Source organism: Protopterus annectens, chromosome 5.part0 (genome assembly GCF_019279795.1).
Source record: "Protopterus annectens isolate FY-2018-M chromosome 5.part0, PAN1.0, whole genome shotgun sequence".
Taxonomy (NCBI): Eukaryota; Metazoa; Chordata; order Ceratodontiformes; family Protopteridae; genus Protopterus; species Protopterus annectens.
Window position 1 is genome coordinate 617,016,587 of NC_056735.1, and position 14,631 is coordinate 617,031,217.

Here is a 14,631-nt window from a genome sequence, read left to right on the forward strand (position 1 = left end):
CAAGAAGTGTCACTGTTAGAAGAGTATAGAAGATAGGACAGATCAACAAAAATACTTAAAAAGACATGATAAAAGCAATACACAGCATTAGAACAGACCAGGATCTATCTTATACTATTGCAAATAATAAACTAAAGATATAAGCACAGGCAGAAAAACTTAGAAGACATGCAGATAAATCTTCTTCTGGCTTTTCCCGTCTAGGGGTCGCCACAGTGGATCACTTGTCTGCTCATGACTGGCAGTGGAGTTTTATGGTGTCGAGTTGACAGCCCGGTGCCCAACCTTTCACCCAAGGCACACACATGCTCTCATGCCAATTTAGAGTGTCCAATCCACCTACAGCATGTTGTTGGGATGTGGGAGGAAACCAGAGCACCCAGAGGAAACCAAAATGACCACAGGGGGGACATGCAGACTTCGCACAAAAAGCACCCCAGCTGAGGACTGAACCAGAGAACCTCTTGCTGTGAAGCGGCAATGCTAACCATTGCACCACTGCAGCCACCCAGAAGACATGCAGATAAATATAAAGGAAAAATACAAAATAAACACTTCATTGATGATCCAACAAAACACTTATACAGGATTCAGAAACAAAGCAAAAGGAATATAAACACAACCAAAAAAGAAGAAATAGGCACTTTTCAGAGAAATATTTATGAAGAACCTGTGGAACATAACAAATATGCTGAATGGATAGAAGAAGTAAAAGAAACAGTAAGAAGGTCAGATGTAAAGGATATGAAATGGGATGAAGTAACGGCCAAAGAAATCAAAACAAAATTAAGAAGAGCTCCTGACTGAGAAACCCTAGGCCCAGATGTATTATCTAACTTCTGGCTTAAAGTAATAAAATTGTTACACAAAGATTTAGCCCTGAGTAAGAACTACTTATATGCACACCCTGAACAGACACCAACCTGGTTAACAACAGGAAAAATGATACTCTTCCTTAAGAGTGAACCTGCAAGCCATCTTAAAAACTACTGACCAATAACTTGCCTTCCAACGATGAATAAACTATATACTGGAACTGATGCCAACAGAGTGTATAGTGATTTAGATGAAAACTCAATCATGGCAATAGAACAAAAGGGTAACAAAAGAAAGTCATATGAAACAAGGTGTCATTTTTGTTAAATAAAGTCATAATGGAGAATTATAAAAAGGGGAAGAATCTAAGGATGGCATGGATAGATTACAAAAAAGCATCTGACTGTATCCCACATTCATGGATAAAGGAGTACTTACAGAAGTATAAGATACAGCGTTCATTGATCAGTTACATTACAGTGACCATGAAACAGTGGCAAACACTTCACAACTAAGCCAGGATAAAGGACAAATTATTATGCCTGGAATAAAAATTCAAAGGTGGATTTTCCAGGGCGATTCATTGTCACCACTGCTGTTTTGTCTTGCCCTTAACCCATTATGCTATCTACTTATATTAGTTCATGGGTATAATATGGCTCCCAGAAAACAACAAAGTATAAAGACTTTACATCTTCTTCTTGTGGATGATTTATAACTGCAAAGCTCATCTGGCAAGGATCTGAAAGCAAACCAAGAAGTGGTCAAAACTTTCTCAGATGATATAAGAATGTCATCTGGTCTTGACAAATGTGTAAAAAACATTTAAAGCAAGAAAGCTGTAGCACCAAGAAAATATTATTCTGGGACATAAATGTGATATATAGGAACTCGAGCAGGAGGGAGTGCAAAAATACTTGGGAACTGATGAAGGATCAACAATAAAACATAAACAAATGCTAAAATTACTCAGTAAAGAACATTTTAAAAGACTAAAATTAATTTGAAAACAAGCCTGACATCTGGGAACAAAGTGCAAACTATAAATCAGTTTGCTCTTTTTGTTCTAACTTACAGTTTTGGGGTGGCCACAGTGGTGCAGCAGGTAGCATCGCTGCCTCACAGCAAGAGGTTCTCTGGTTCAATCCTCAGCTGGGGTGCCTTCTGTGCAGAGTCTGCATGTCCTCCCTGTGGTCACATGGGTTTCCTCCGGGTGCATTGGTTTCCTCCAAAGACATGCTGTAGGTGGATTGGACACTCTAAATTGGCCCTAGGTGTGAGTGTGTGTGTGTGTGCCTTCTGTGGAAGGTTGGGCACCGGGTTGGCAACTCGACTCCACTGCCAATCATGAGTGGACAGGTGATCCGCTGTGGCAACCCCTAACCAGGAAAAAGCCAGAAGAAGAAGTTCTAACTTACAGTTTTAGGCTCTCTAACCCCAAAAGGTATTGGATCATTTTGACGGGAAAACAAGAAAAATGCTTCATGCTTATCAGAAGCTATATAAGAATTAGTGCATACCAAGTTTATATATATCCTTCATTCTGAAGGAGGTATGGGCCTCCTTGAAACTGATTACATGTATAGATCTGTAGTCGTAGGACCGCATACATATCTGCTGACCTGATGAGATCCAAACATATTGAAAGTTTTAAAACATGATGAGAACAAATCTAAGATGACTTCCCTGCTTAGTTTAGCAGAAACATATTGGTGTCAAGCAGGGATGGAAACCAAACCAAAAGTAGACAGAAAATGCAGCAACTGGATTTACCAAAAAACAAAACAAAGAATATAAGGAAAAGGATCAGATGAGATGGCAAGAAATGTGGAAAAGGCATAAATGTAGTTGCAGGTACAAAAAATTCCTGGAACATACTTATGTTGATCAGAATCTGACGTATGATATGGCTAAGGACAAGTGAATTTAAACCGAAAGATGAAAAGTTAATATTAGCAGCCCAGGACAGTGGAATATTTACATGTTGGTTTCCAAAATCCATTGAACGCATGGGAGAAACAGACAAATGCAGGTTCTGTAAAACAGAACTGGAAACATTTGTACAATTTGTTGCTGGGTGAGCTACACTAAAGGCAGAGGGCCTGTACACTGAAAGCCATAATAAGGTAGCAAGACTTTTGCATTCTGGATTGTGCAAACATTACAGTATTATAGCAGCTGAGAAGCATTGGAATCGAGAGCCACAAAGCATTAAAGAAAATGATGACATTTATATCACATGGGATCATCCATTACCAACAGTTCAAAAAAAAGTTGCTAGAAAACCAGATAAGGCAGTCCATGAAAATAAGACAAAAGTAGCATTGATCATTAAAATTGCTATACCCGGTGATTATAGTGACTTATGTACAGAGACACAAAGTCATAAAACACCAGGATTTGCAGGCAAAAACTATATGGAAGGACACCCAAACAGTTCCAATAGTACTAGAAGAAATTGGTTTAATAAAAAAATAATTTACAGTCTTATTTAGATGTGCTACCAATACATGCAACTCTCTATGAAGTGCAGAAGGAGTCAATTCTGGGTACATTGCAGTGCTGTGAAGAACAGTTATGGATGACATCAAAGATTAAAGCAATACTAATTTCACAAATGTTAATCCTACTTTGACTTAGTAATGTGGTCCATTCCCATCATGATATGGGAAACCCAAAATACTTAGAGAAATTAAAAAGGGAAAAAACATAGCAGTAATATCCTGTCTGAATGGAGAGATGATGTAATTAGTAAGAAAATGAGAGTAGTATTGCTGGAACTGAATCCATCCTCAAGTCTTGGTGAGTACCTTCAAACGGTGTACCCTGTTTTAACAAAATCTCACAGAAATGACACTGATATATTATAGACTGTATCTTATATAGCATATATCATGCAGAGAGGTAGGTTAAAATATAAAAAAGTCAGCCAGATGTACAAGTCCCAGCATAGAAAAGTGCCCAAACCCAGTGTTCAGACTGGTGCCAGGAATGGAAAAAATAACAATGTAGCCTCAAGACATGAAAACTTTCCCATCATGGGGTTTGGCCAGGCTCAGGGCAAGGATGGCACCCCTGTGGTAGACGGAAGTAGTAGTCCACAAAAACACAAAAAACTGATAGGCCAAAAAAAAAAAAAAAAACATAAAGATGACAAAGTGGACTTCTGAGGATAAGGATGAAAGTATGTACTGTTACTGTTATCCAAGGAGCCCAACATTTCCAAAATGAAGATACTCAGAAAGATTGAGAGAGAAATTAAAAGAAACAAAAGTACTTGCACAAGAAAAATGTCGAAAAGTATTACATAGACAAAGAAATTTGGGGTCAGCTAAAAAAAGAAGTGATAAAAGAAGTGCAAAAGCCTAAAGAACAAAATCAAGAAATTTTTGAAAGGTATAAAAAAATAAATATGGACATAGGAAAGAAAAGGAGATCTGATATGGTCAATATTTATGCAAAGGAGAAAACCAAACTAAAAAAAAAAAAAAACAGCTGAAAAGAAATTTGAAGAGAAATACTGGCAAAGGCACATGGATATGGAAAATTTCACAATACAAAAAAATAAGAAAAAGGGTAAAGTAGAAAAGAGGATTAGTAATGGATAAATTAAAGAATACAGAAACTGAAGTTATGGATTACAGCATGATGGAACAACCGAATCCCCAAATCAAAAAGAAACAGATGGAATGGGAGGTATCTTGCCACATGATGATGCTGTGGAGCCTTCAGTAGGAAAGCATTATAAAAGTTCAGTTGGAGTTGCACAGCACAGGGAAGGATCAGGAAACAGAAGCAATTCTGACACAGGCAAAGTTGTGGACTGACGAACCAATGAGTTCCCATGTGAATGAGCAGCAGATAATGCATAACGCAGCTGAAGAGGATATGTCACAGGAAGATGTTCTGGAACTTTCTGTAGAATACCACAGGAAACAGCAATGAATGTGGTCTCAGTTTAAAAGGGAATGATCTAAGGCAAAATGTACTTAATTTAATAGAGAAGGATAGACATATTAAAACTGATGAAAGAAATACATGACAGAAAGTAAATAAAACTCAAAATGTTAGAAGTCTGATAAAACAGATGAACACACTAACCAAGACTATTAATAGAAATTCATGACATGTATATTACTGTGGTCCTAAATTAATAAAAGTTGTACCTGAAAAAATAGAGTAATAAGGGAAAGGAATGGAAGAAATAAAATGCCATCATGGACGCATTAATTAGAGAAAACTATAACACAATTAAGTCAAGAAGAGTCACTGTTAGAAGAATATAGAAGAGGAGACAGATAAACCAAAATACTTAGATAGATGCTGTAAAAACAATGCACAGTATCAGAACAGACCATGATATACCACACACTATTGCAAATAATAAACTCAAGATATCAGCACAGCAGAAAAACTTAGAAGATATGCAGATAAATATAAAGGGAAAGTACAAAATAAGCAATCGATTGATTACCCAAAAAAATGTTTTATAGAGAACTGAAAAACAAAGCAAAAGGAATAGAAATGCCACCAAAAAAAACAATAAATAAACACATTTTAGAGAAACATTTATGAAGACCCTGTGGAACAAAAGATGCTGAATGGATATTAAAAGAAACATTAAGGAGATTAAATTTACAGGATATGAAATGTGATTAACAGCCAGATAAACTGTAACAAAATTAAGAAAGGCTCCTAACTAGAAAGCCCCAGGCCCAAATGCAATACCTAACTTCTGGCTAAAAATATTAACATTTTTACACAAAGATTCAGTGCTGAGTAAAAAATTGCTTACATGCATATCCTGAACAGACACCAATCTGGTTAACAACAAGAAAAACTGTTACTTAAGAGTGAACCTGTAAGCCAGCTTAAAAACTATAAGAAAAATAACTTCCGACAATGTACAAACTATATAATGGAATTGATGCAGACACAGTATATAGTCATTTAGAAAAAAAAATTCAATCATGGTGGTAGAACAAAAGTGCAACAAAACAAAGTCATATGGAACAAAGGATCATGTGTTGCTAATTAGAATTGTAAAATGGGGAAGACTCTAAGTTTGGCATGGATAGATTACAACAAAGCATTTGACATCACCCCACATTCATGGATAAAGGAGTACTTAGAAATGTATAAGAGACATCCTACATTGATCAGTTACATTACAGTGACCATGAAACAGTGGCAAACTTAGAGTCTTCCCCCATGCAAAGGGCAAATTATTATATCAGGGATAAAAATTGAAAGGGAGATATGCCAGGGTGATTCTTTGTCAACAGTGTTGTCTTGTCTTGACATTAACCCATTGAGCTGTTTACTTAACAGATTAGTTGTGCTTACAATTTGGCTCCTTGAAAACAATCTTACTTAAAGGCTTCTCATCTACTTTTCGTAGATTGCAGAAACAAGAAAATATCAATCTGGTACAGGAATGTAATAGAAAAGAACATGAGCTGGGGGGGAGTGTATAAATATTTGGGAAATGCTGAAGGATTGACAATAAAACATAAATGCGAATAACATTTGGTAAGGAATACTTCTTGCGCTGAAGACATATGAGCCTCCTCAAAATTGAGTACATGTATAGATCTGCAGTCATGGTACTGCATACATATCTGCTGACCTATTCAGATTGAAATGTAATGAAAGTTTTAAAACATTACAATTAACCTGAGATGTTTACAGAAAAAAGTAAGTGCATCAGTCGGTACTACAGTATGGAATTACAAAGCCTTCACTTTTTCTGATAGGATTTATTCTTTCACTGTTAACTTTAGCTGTCATGAATCCTACGAATGTATAATATTACATTCTAAGGTAAGTGTATTTTGACTCATTCAGAGGCCAAGTTTAAAGCTTAACACCTGTTTTACAGATGCTGAGGATACACTGACAACAGACTGATCCAATACAAACATGTACAAGTCACATATAAATCTGTACATGGGCTCATTTTAAATGAGACCCTTTACACTTGTTCATAGCTCAATGTATCATATAACATATATTTTGCATTAGAAATATTTACTAATATTGACCATTGACATAAAATATATATATATATATATATATATATATATATATATGTATATATATAAAACATCACAATATTTTGAAAACTTCAGCATGCTCTGCAACTATAGTAAAAAACAAATAAATGAAGACAAAAAAATACAACTATAATAACATTCAGAACAATTGAAAACAAAGCCCTAAAAATTTTTAGTCAGCCAGTCAGAAAATCTTACAGTCTGGCCAAAAATTCAACCCTAACCCCTTTACCAATAACCCAACACTCAAATCTGCAATACAGTTCAACTCTTATTTCATAGATAGCATAACATCCCTAACCAAGGATTCTCCAACTAATCCCGACCCTACCAAACAGCCACATATCACCACATCCACTTCCATCTTCAAACCTGCATCCACAACCTACATAAAACTACTCTTAAATAAAGCCAAACTATGCTCTACTTCAGCCAATGACCTTCCAAGCAGGTACCTTAAAATAGTAGACAATATCATTGCCATTCCTCTCTCAAACCTTATAACTAGGTCAGTCCAGGAATTCTACTTTCCCCTCTCTCTATAAAAAAAAAGTCACACATCATCACTCTACACAAAGGAGGAAATTCAGCAGACATTACTAACTTAAGATCTATAGAAATCTTATGTTCCCTATCCAAAATACCTGAACAATGTATTCAGAAACAATTACTAAACTACCTCCTAAGGAAGAACACTATCCCCCACACAAAATAGCTTTCACCCCACCTATAGTACTTTAACAACACTTCTAACCTTTATAGATACTGTCAATAAAGCTAGAGATAATGGTAAACTAGTCCCCTCCTTATTTCTAGACATGCCAACATGGCACATCTCCAAAAAATTATTCAGTAAACTTTAACTGTCATTGAGACATAGTTTTGTAACCCAGAACTCATGTTTAACCACCCCCACCAAACAAAATACTTATTTTCCTCCCAAATCCCTCTCTCATGAAGAGAACATTTTTAAATTCTCATAGTACATTATTAGGGAAGACAGTGAATGACAATCTTAAATTTGACCTGCATATACAAAATTGCATTTAAAAAATCACCGAAAACTAGGGATACTTTACAGACCCAAAAACATTCTCACTAACAATTCAAATTATGCTTGCCACTCTTTCCCTCCTCCTCTCACTACTTTATGGCACTCCTGTCATTACTAACCTCTAGATATCACAAAAATCAAAACTTTAACAATGCCATAATAAAGTGGCTAAATTAGCAGCAAATACTCTTTTCAGATTCCATCACTGTATAGCACCAAAAAGCCTAAATTGATTGGAACAACCCAATCAATTAACATGTGCACACCATCTTACCACCTGTAAAATTACCCAGCATCCATTTGCTTGTCCAGTACTAAATATCATTCTGCACTACTATGTTCTCAATCAGTCATTATGATCCAATGACCAAAAACGCCTCTATCCACAAACCTATCAAATCTGCTGGGCATGATATGTAGTCATACCATGTTGCTAAGTCCTGCAACTCTTTACCTGTATCCATCAGGTCAATGCCCTCCATCTAGTAATTTAAAACCATTCTGAAAGACGTCCTAGCCAAAATCTGCCCCTGTTCTTGCTCAATCCCAGGATAACATATATCCCCTAAATGTGAACAAGTATCTATTCATACCTTACACCTCCTCACTCTCCCTTCTTCATTCACTTCCATATTTCAGTCATTTTTCTCTCCCATGACTCTCTTGTTAAATATGCCATAACCCTGTTTTTCTCTCACTTCATATTGCAATTCCTGTTTATATTACACTAACTTATTTTTAATTTTGTTATAAACTGGCTAAAATTTCTCTAAATATTAAATCATTGTTATGTCAGTTGTATCTATTCTTAACCAATGCTTTTACATTATGTCTAATGTGGTATATTTATTTAAACTGTGTATAATTTTGTATTATTTTTGAAGACTGTGAAATATTTCTTTTTAAGATGTTTATGTAATAATTTGAAGCTTTACTCCCCACCCCTTCACAGAAACTGGGCACCTACCCAGCTGGACTTTTCTGGTAATCAAATGTCAATAAATACATCAATAAATAAATAAAATAGATTGAGACAATATGTACACACATACACATCAAACATACAGACACTCAAGCAGACAGACACACACACACGCACACACACACACACACACACACACACACACACACACACACACACACACACACACATGCGCGCGCGTGCACACACACACACACACACACACACACACACACACACACACACACACACACACACAGAGTAACCTGTCATATCAGTACATCAGTTCACTTTCTCTACAGAACATATTACCATTTTTTTATACTAAATATTCTTTTGCATGGAGGCATTTCTCACCAGAGCTGCAAGGGGAAAGTAAAGTGGACCGGTTGCTCCTTGTAGTACTTAACCAGGGCGTATCATTTGCTAGTGTCTTTCTTTGCTGAAGGCCAACTGAATCCAATATCAGATAATTAATCTCTGAATTCCATCTTTAAATACTTGACAGTGATCATAATTGAGAAGCTCTGTCTTCCAAGGTAACTCAAATTCAGCATGTTGCTGGGTAAAAAAAAATAAATAAAATAAAAAAATAAGAGAAAAAGAAAGGAAATTGTTGCATTTAGGTCCATCAATCAAATTATCTTGTAGCTTATTGAATAGATTAGTTAACATGTTTGCAGTATAAGATCATCATAGGTTCATAGGTTCATAGATAGATACTAGGCTATCAGCCCTAGGGCCTATACAAGTCTAGCCAAAAAGGTACCCTGGCTTTTGCCACCCAAGAAAATTATTTTCCTGTGCCCCTGTCGAGCAGAGCCACAGAAGTGATCCCCGGGGTGAATTTCCTATCTCTCATCTAATCATCAAGATTTTTTTGAAGAGTGCTAATAAGGAGCTTTGTTTGATATAGATAGGTAGTTTGTTCCAGAGTATGGGAAGTCTCTGGGACAGGAATCTATCCCTCCAGCATGTTCTGTTTATTGAGGTGACAAGGTTTAGGTCCCTAGAGCGTGTAGCTCGGAGATATTGGGATCTCTTTAAGTGGAGCATGTCCAAAAGCTCTGGGTTTGACATAGCTTTGTATGTTAGGCAGAGATCGCCTCTGAATGGGCGATATGCAATGGAGTAAAGCTGGAGTTTTTTGAGACAGTCTGCATAGGGCATCTGTTTGAGGCCAGTAAAACTCTTTGTTAGGTATTTCTGCAGCCTTTCCAGTTGTTGTAGATGTCTTGTGAGGAACATACCAAAAGGGGCATTGTACTCTATAATGGGTCTAATGAGTCACGAGTAGAGGGGAACAATTACCTTTTTTTTCCTGGATGAGAAACCTTTTGTGATGAGGTGTGCCACATAGAAGGATTTCCTGACTACTGCGGCGATGTGATTATCAAAGGAGAGACTACTGTCCACCTGTGTCCCAAGGTCTCATCACACTTTCGGTGTTAAGTAGACTACCACCTATGTGGTAGCTCATGGGTACAGTTTTTACCAAAGGGAATGACAATGCACTTTTTGGCATTGAGCTTGCGGCCATGGCTTTGACATCAGGCATCTGTCTCAGTGGCCCTTTTGTAGGATGTCCACATCTTTAGGAGTTTCAAGTATGGCTCCTAGTTTGCTGGCATCTTCATTAGCCAAAGACCTTCTGTGTTAGCCTGTACTTCAGTGAAGTAGATAACAAACAGGAGAGCACCCTGGACTGAACCCTGGGGTACTCCACTTGTCACTGATCTGAAGTCAGATTTGTTGTCTACTACTTTCACAGTGTGGGTTCTGTCAGTGAGCCATTTGGCAACCCATCTTGTGACACAGGATTTATACCTAGTTTAGTGATTTTATCTATAATTCCACAGTGGGGGATGGTGTCAAAAGCCTTGGTGAGATCTAGATAGGCTGTGTGAACCACCTTACCCTCATCTACAGCTTTGGTGACTGCTTCAAAGAAGTCATTCAGGTTTAGACATGGTCTGCCTTTTACAAGCCCAAACTGGGTGGGGTCCAGAGTTTGGAGATTACCAATGTCTTTGTTTATAAGTTCCATGATGATACGTTCCATGGCCTTGCAGATTTATTACATTTTGTAGTTAGTATTGTTAACTCCTTCTTGGTGATGAATCTTGTGGTACCCTTTTTTAGGTTGTCAGTGCATAACCAGTTTTAGGTGATTGTATCATCCCCCCCAAATATGCTATCTGTGATGTCAACCACCCACAAAGGGAAAATAAAAGCATAGGGCATATAGTGTATGGCACTCTTTTAGTCGTTGCCTTGCCACCCTTTCAGAAGTTGCTTTTATTACATGTATAAAAATTAAATTAACTAATAATAATAATATATTAAGTAATAAGTAGACAGTCAGGTGCATGTGTCATGGAATAAAATCCCATCAGTGTGGCACATTATTTTCAATTACAATTAGGAAACACTGCCAGCAAGTTCATTTTCACCAATTATTCTAATGAATTACCTTCAGTACCATAATCTATTACTTCAATATCATTTTAGGAGTCTGGTTTTCTATGTCCACCACATCACCTCCCCCCATCAGTCAGTTGCAGTACACAGCTGTTTTGTTGGTCATCCTTGTTCCCACCTTGCAATGTCTTACTAGAGTTGTGGTCATAGCATGCAAACATATTGGGTTCCTTCTCATCAGAATCTCACTTTTATTTTATAGCCAGAGTTCTTATTGATGACAGCATCCCTACCAGTGGAATTACTAGAGTCTTAGTTTTCATTCTGGGGGATTAAAATGTGATTCCCACGTAGTAATTTTAACATGTTAATAAGCAAAAAAAGTGCCTTTTTATGTTGTATGTGGCAATTTTTGGCAGTTATCAATTTTTATGAATACTAACCCTACATTTCAGTTTAAGACTCATAAAATTACAGTGCTCATGGTCACTGTTAGGACTGAGCATCATCTTATATGAATAGGCATTTTATCATATAGAAGTTAAGATTTTTATAGATAGATAGATAGATAGATAGATAGATAGATAGATAGATAGATAGATAGATAGATATTTTTGTTCATGCCATGGTGTGGGGGGGAGTGGCAGGAGTGGTCAGGCTGCAGGGTCCTTGTGCATCTCAAAGAAGATGCACACGAGTGCAGGTATACACTTCACATTATACAGCAGTGTGCCCTTATATCAAGGAAGATCAGAGAACCAGCATAAGCCAGGGCATTTTACAGGTATAACCATCCGCATAGTAGTTCAATACATGAAGATTCCTTGATGGGTCAACCTTCTATTGATGAGGTGTAATGCTACCTCTCAGGAGGTAGAGTATGTGTAAATGGGGGAAGGATTATTAAAATCTTATTAACATCTTCAGTCAGGGAGTTGCAGAATAGTTAAAGATTATTGGTACTTATTAAGCATCCCTTCAATAATTATCACATATCACCTAGCCTAATTAACAAAAAAAACAAAAAAAAACAAAACACTAGTGTGTACCATGCAAAAGATCCTTTTAATGCGAATGGTAGGAACATGGACCTTCAAGAGAGAAATACTAAAGGCTCTTATAATGAGGTACATTTGAGAGATATGGGTGCTGCATGGCTTACTTGGCATGTTTATATAAAATAAATTAAAAAAAGAAAACAAGATTAGGAAGTGGTAGGCAAGATTAAACAAGAAAATGTTGTTTATAATGGTTTATGTCAAACAAATTATAAAGCAATTGGTAACTCTACTCATACCTCTCCATTAATTTAAAAATTAGGTGTATTACATTTAATATAAATGTCTGTGTTATTGAAGTACATAGCCAACAGAACACATCTTAATGCATGTGTTTCTGCTCCTCCTTATGCTATTATTATGCTGAATGTCTGTATCTCTCAATGCCTGTATATATTAGCCAGCATTAGAGTAACCAGTTAGTATTAGGCAACCTGTTTATTTTAATGCAGTGAGGTCACAGCAGGTTATTTAGTATATATTTTTGCTCCTATTTAGGGATTTCACATTGTCTCTGGTTTGACCTTCCTTGGGCCAGCCCTTACAGTGCTCAAATTCAGAATGATGTTTTAGTTTGGTTATCTTGGCTTGTCACAATGTCACTTTATTTCCTCTCTAAATACCAGTCATGCCCACAGTGGAGAAGCTGAGAGCTAGATGAGAGGTTATTGCCTCAGGTGAAAACACTTTTTGCTGACCACTGAGGAGAAGGTCAACAGCCAGGCAGTCCTACTTCAGCATAAGGCAAGAGGGCATGACTAGATAGAGGCACTCCCAAAAGCCCCAGCAATGAAGAAGTGAAGATGCAGAGGTGAAAAAGCATGACTGAGATGATGAGGGTGAAGCCATCCATAGGGGTGACTTCATTAACCAACCAAAAGTAATGTCACTTAAACACAGTGTTTGGATGAATCAGTAATTTCAAGGAAGTCTGCAGAAAAGCATATAGGAGTGTTTCTGGATTCTTTGTAAGACTTGGGTAGAGTTAGACTTTTTGAGTTGCTCATTAAGAAAGATCTGAGTTTTCTTTCTTGTTTCAGGTTATTGAGGATCCCCTTCAATTTGAGGGCCTAAAGTGTTAGACTTTTCTTCACACTCCTTAGGCAGCCAGCATGCCTGATATAAATCACTGATGTTGATTCCTTTTTGACAAGCACAAGGTAAGCTATTGTAACACACACACTAGCCACACTGAAAGAAATGAATGCCAGAAGGGAATATGTTGATGTCTTCAAGCTGGTTGATAGCAAGGGCATTTAGCATATCATAGAAGTGGATGAGGAGGTAAGTGAGGGCTTCCTTTCAGCATTAGCAGCTATTGGCAAGAAACAGCTAAGAAAGTTTTGTGTCTGTAACTGGGACAGTTGGGTGGCTGGCTTTGTTTATTTTATGGCTGTTATTCTAGAGAGAACAGGTCCTGCCTCTTCTTATGCATTTCCCCACCATCAGGAAAGCACAGCAATTTAGGGGTTGTCCATTCTGACTATGTTATGTCCACACTGTCTATAAAGCTTAAGGTTAAGGTTAAAAATAAGAGTATGAAGCGCAAGAGAGATGTGTGGATGCCTGCCTCAAAGTAATGATAGACAAGCTTAAGGACCCAGAAACCCCTACTGCTAGTGATACTAAGAACAGATTTAAGTCTTGTTGGGCCTTCAGTAATAGAGAATCTACATGACAGTTGTGTTGATGCTTTCATGTATGCTCACTTTGCAGGACAAACCAGTGGTTAAGGAAGGCCATTGCAGAAACACGGTGATACATCCCAGCTCTGCAGGGCAGTTTCTCTTTAGGCAAGAGCCTGCATCAAGAAGGTGTGGATCCTTTCAGGGGTCCTAAGGTGATGTCATTTTGAGTTTTTACTGCAAGTAATGTCATATACTCTCTCATCAAATTGAAAGTCAGTAGAAAACTGTTAATGCATTACTATAATAATCAAGTTTGACATGAGATTTTATGAGGATTGAAGTTAGGTTTTCATTAAAGGCATAATCCACACCAAAATTTCAGCCATGTCAATATCTGCATTCAGTCTGGGATAAGGAATGCAGCCTCAAGGTCTTCCTTGACAAAACAATTTTGACAGGTGGGATTGACAACATATTTTCCACCCCTCCTTTTCACCCCTTCCATGTTTCTCCATTAAGATTAGTCCCAAAACAGAAACAGAGCCAGTGCTGATTTTTACTTTACCTTTCCTTCCCAAAGAGTTCCTCAGTTAATGATCATATCAGCTCTCTAATGCAATGTACTTTCTTAGAAAAT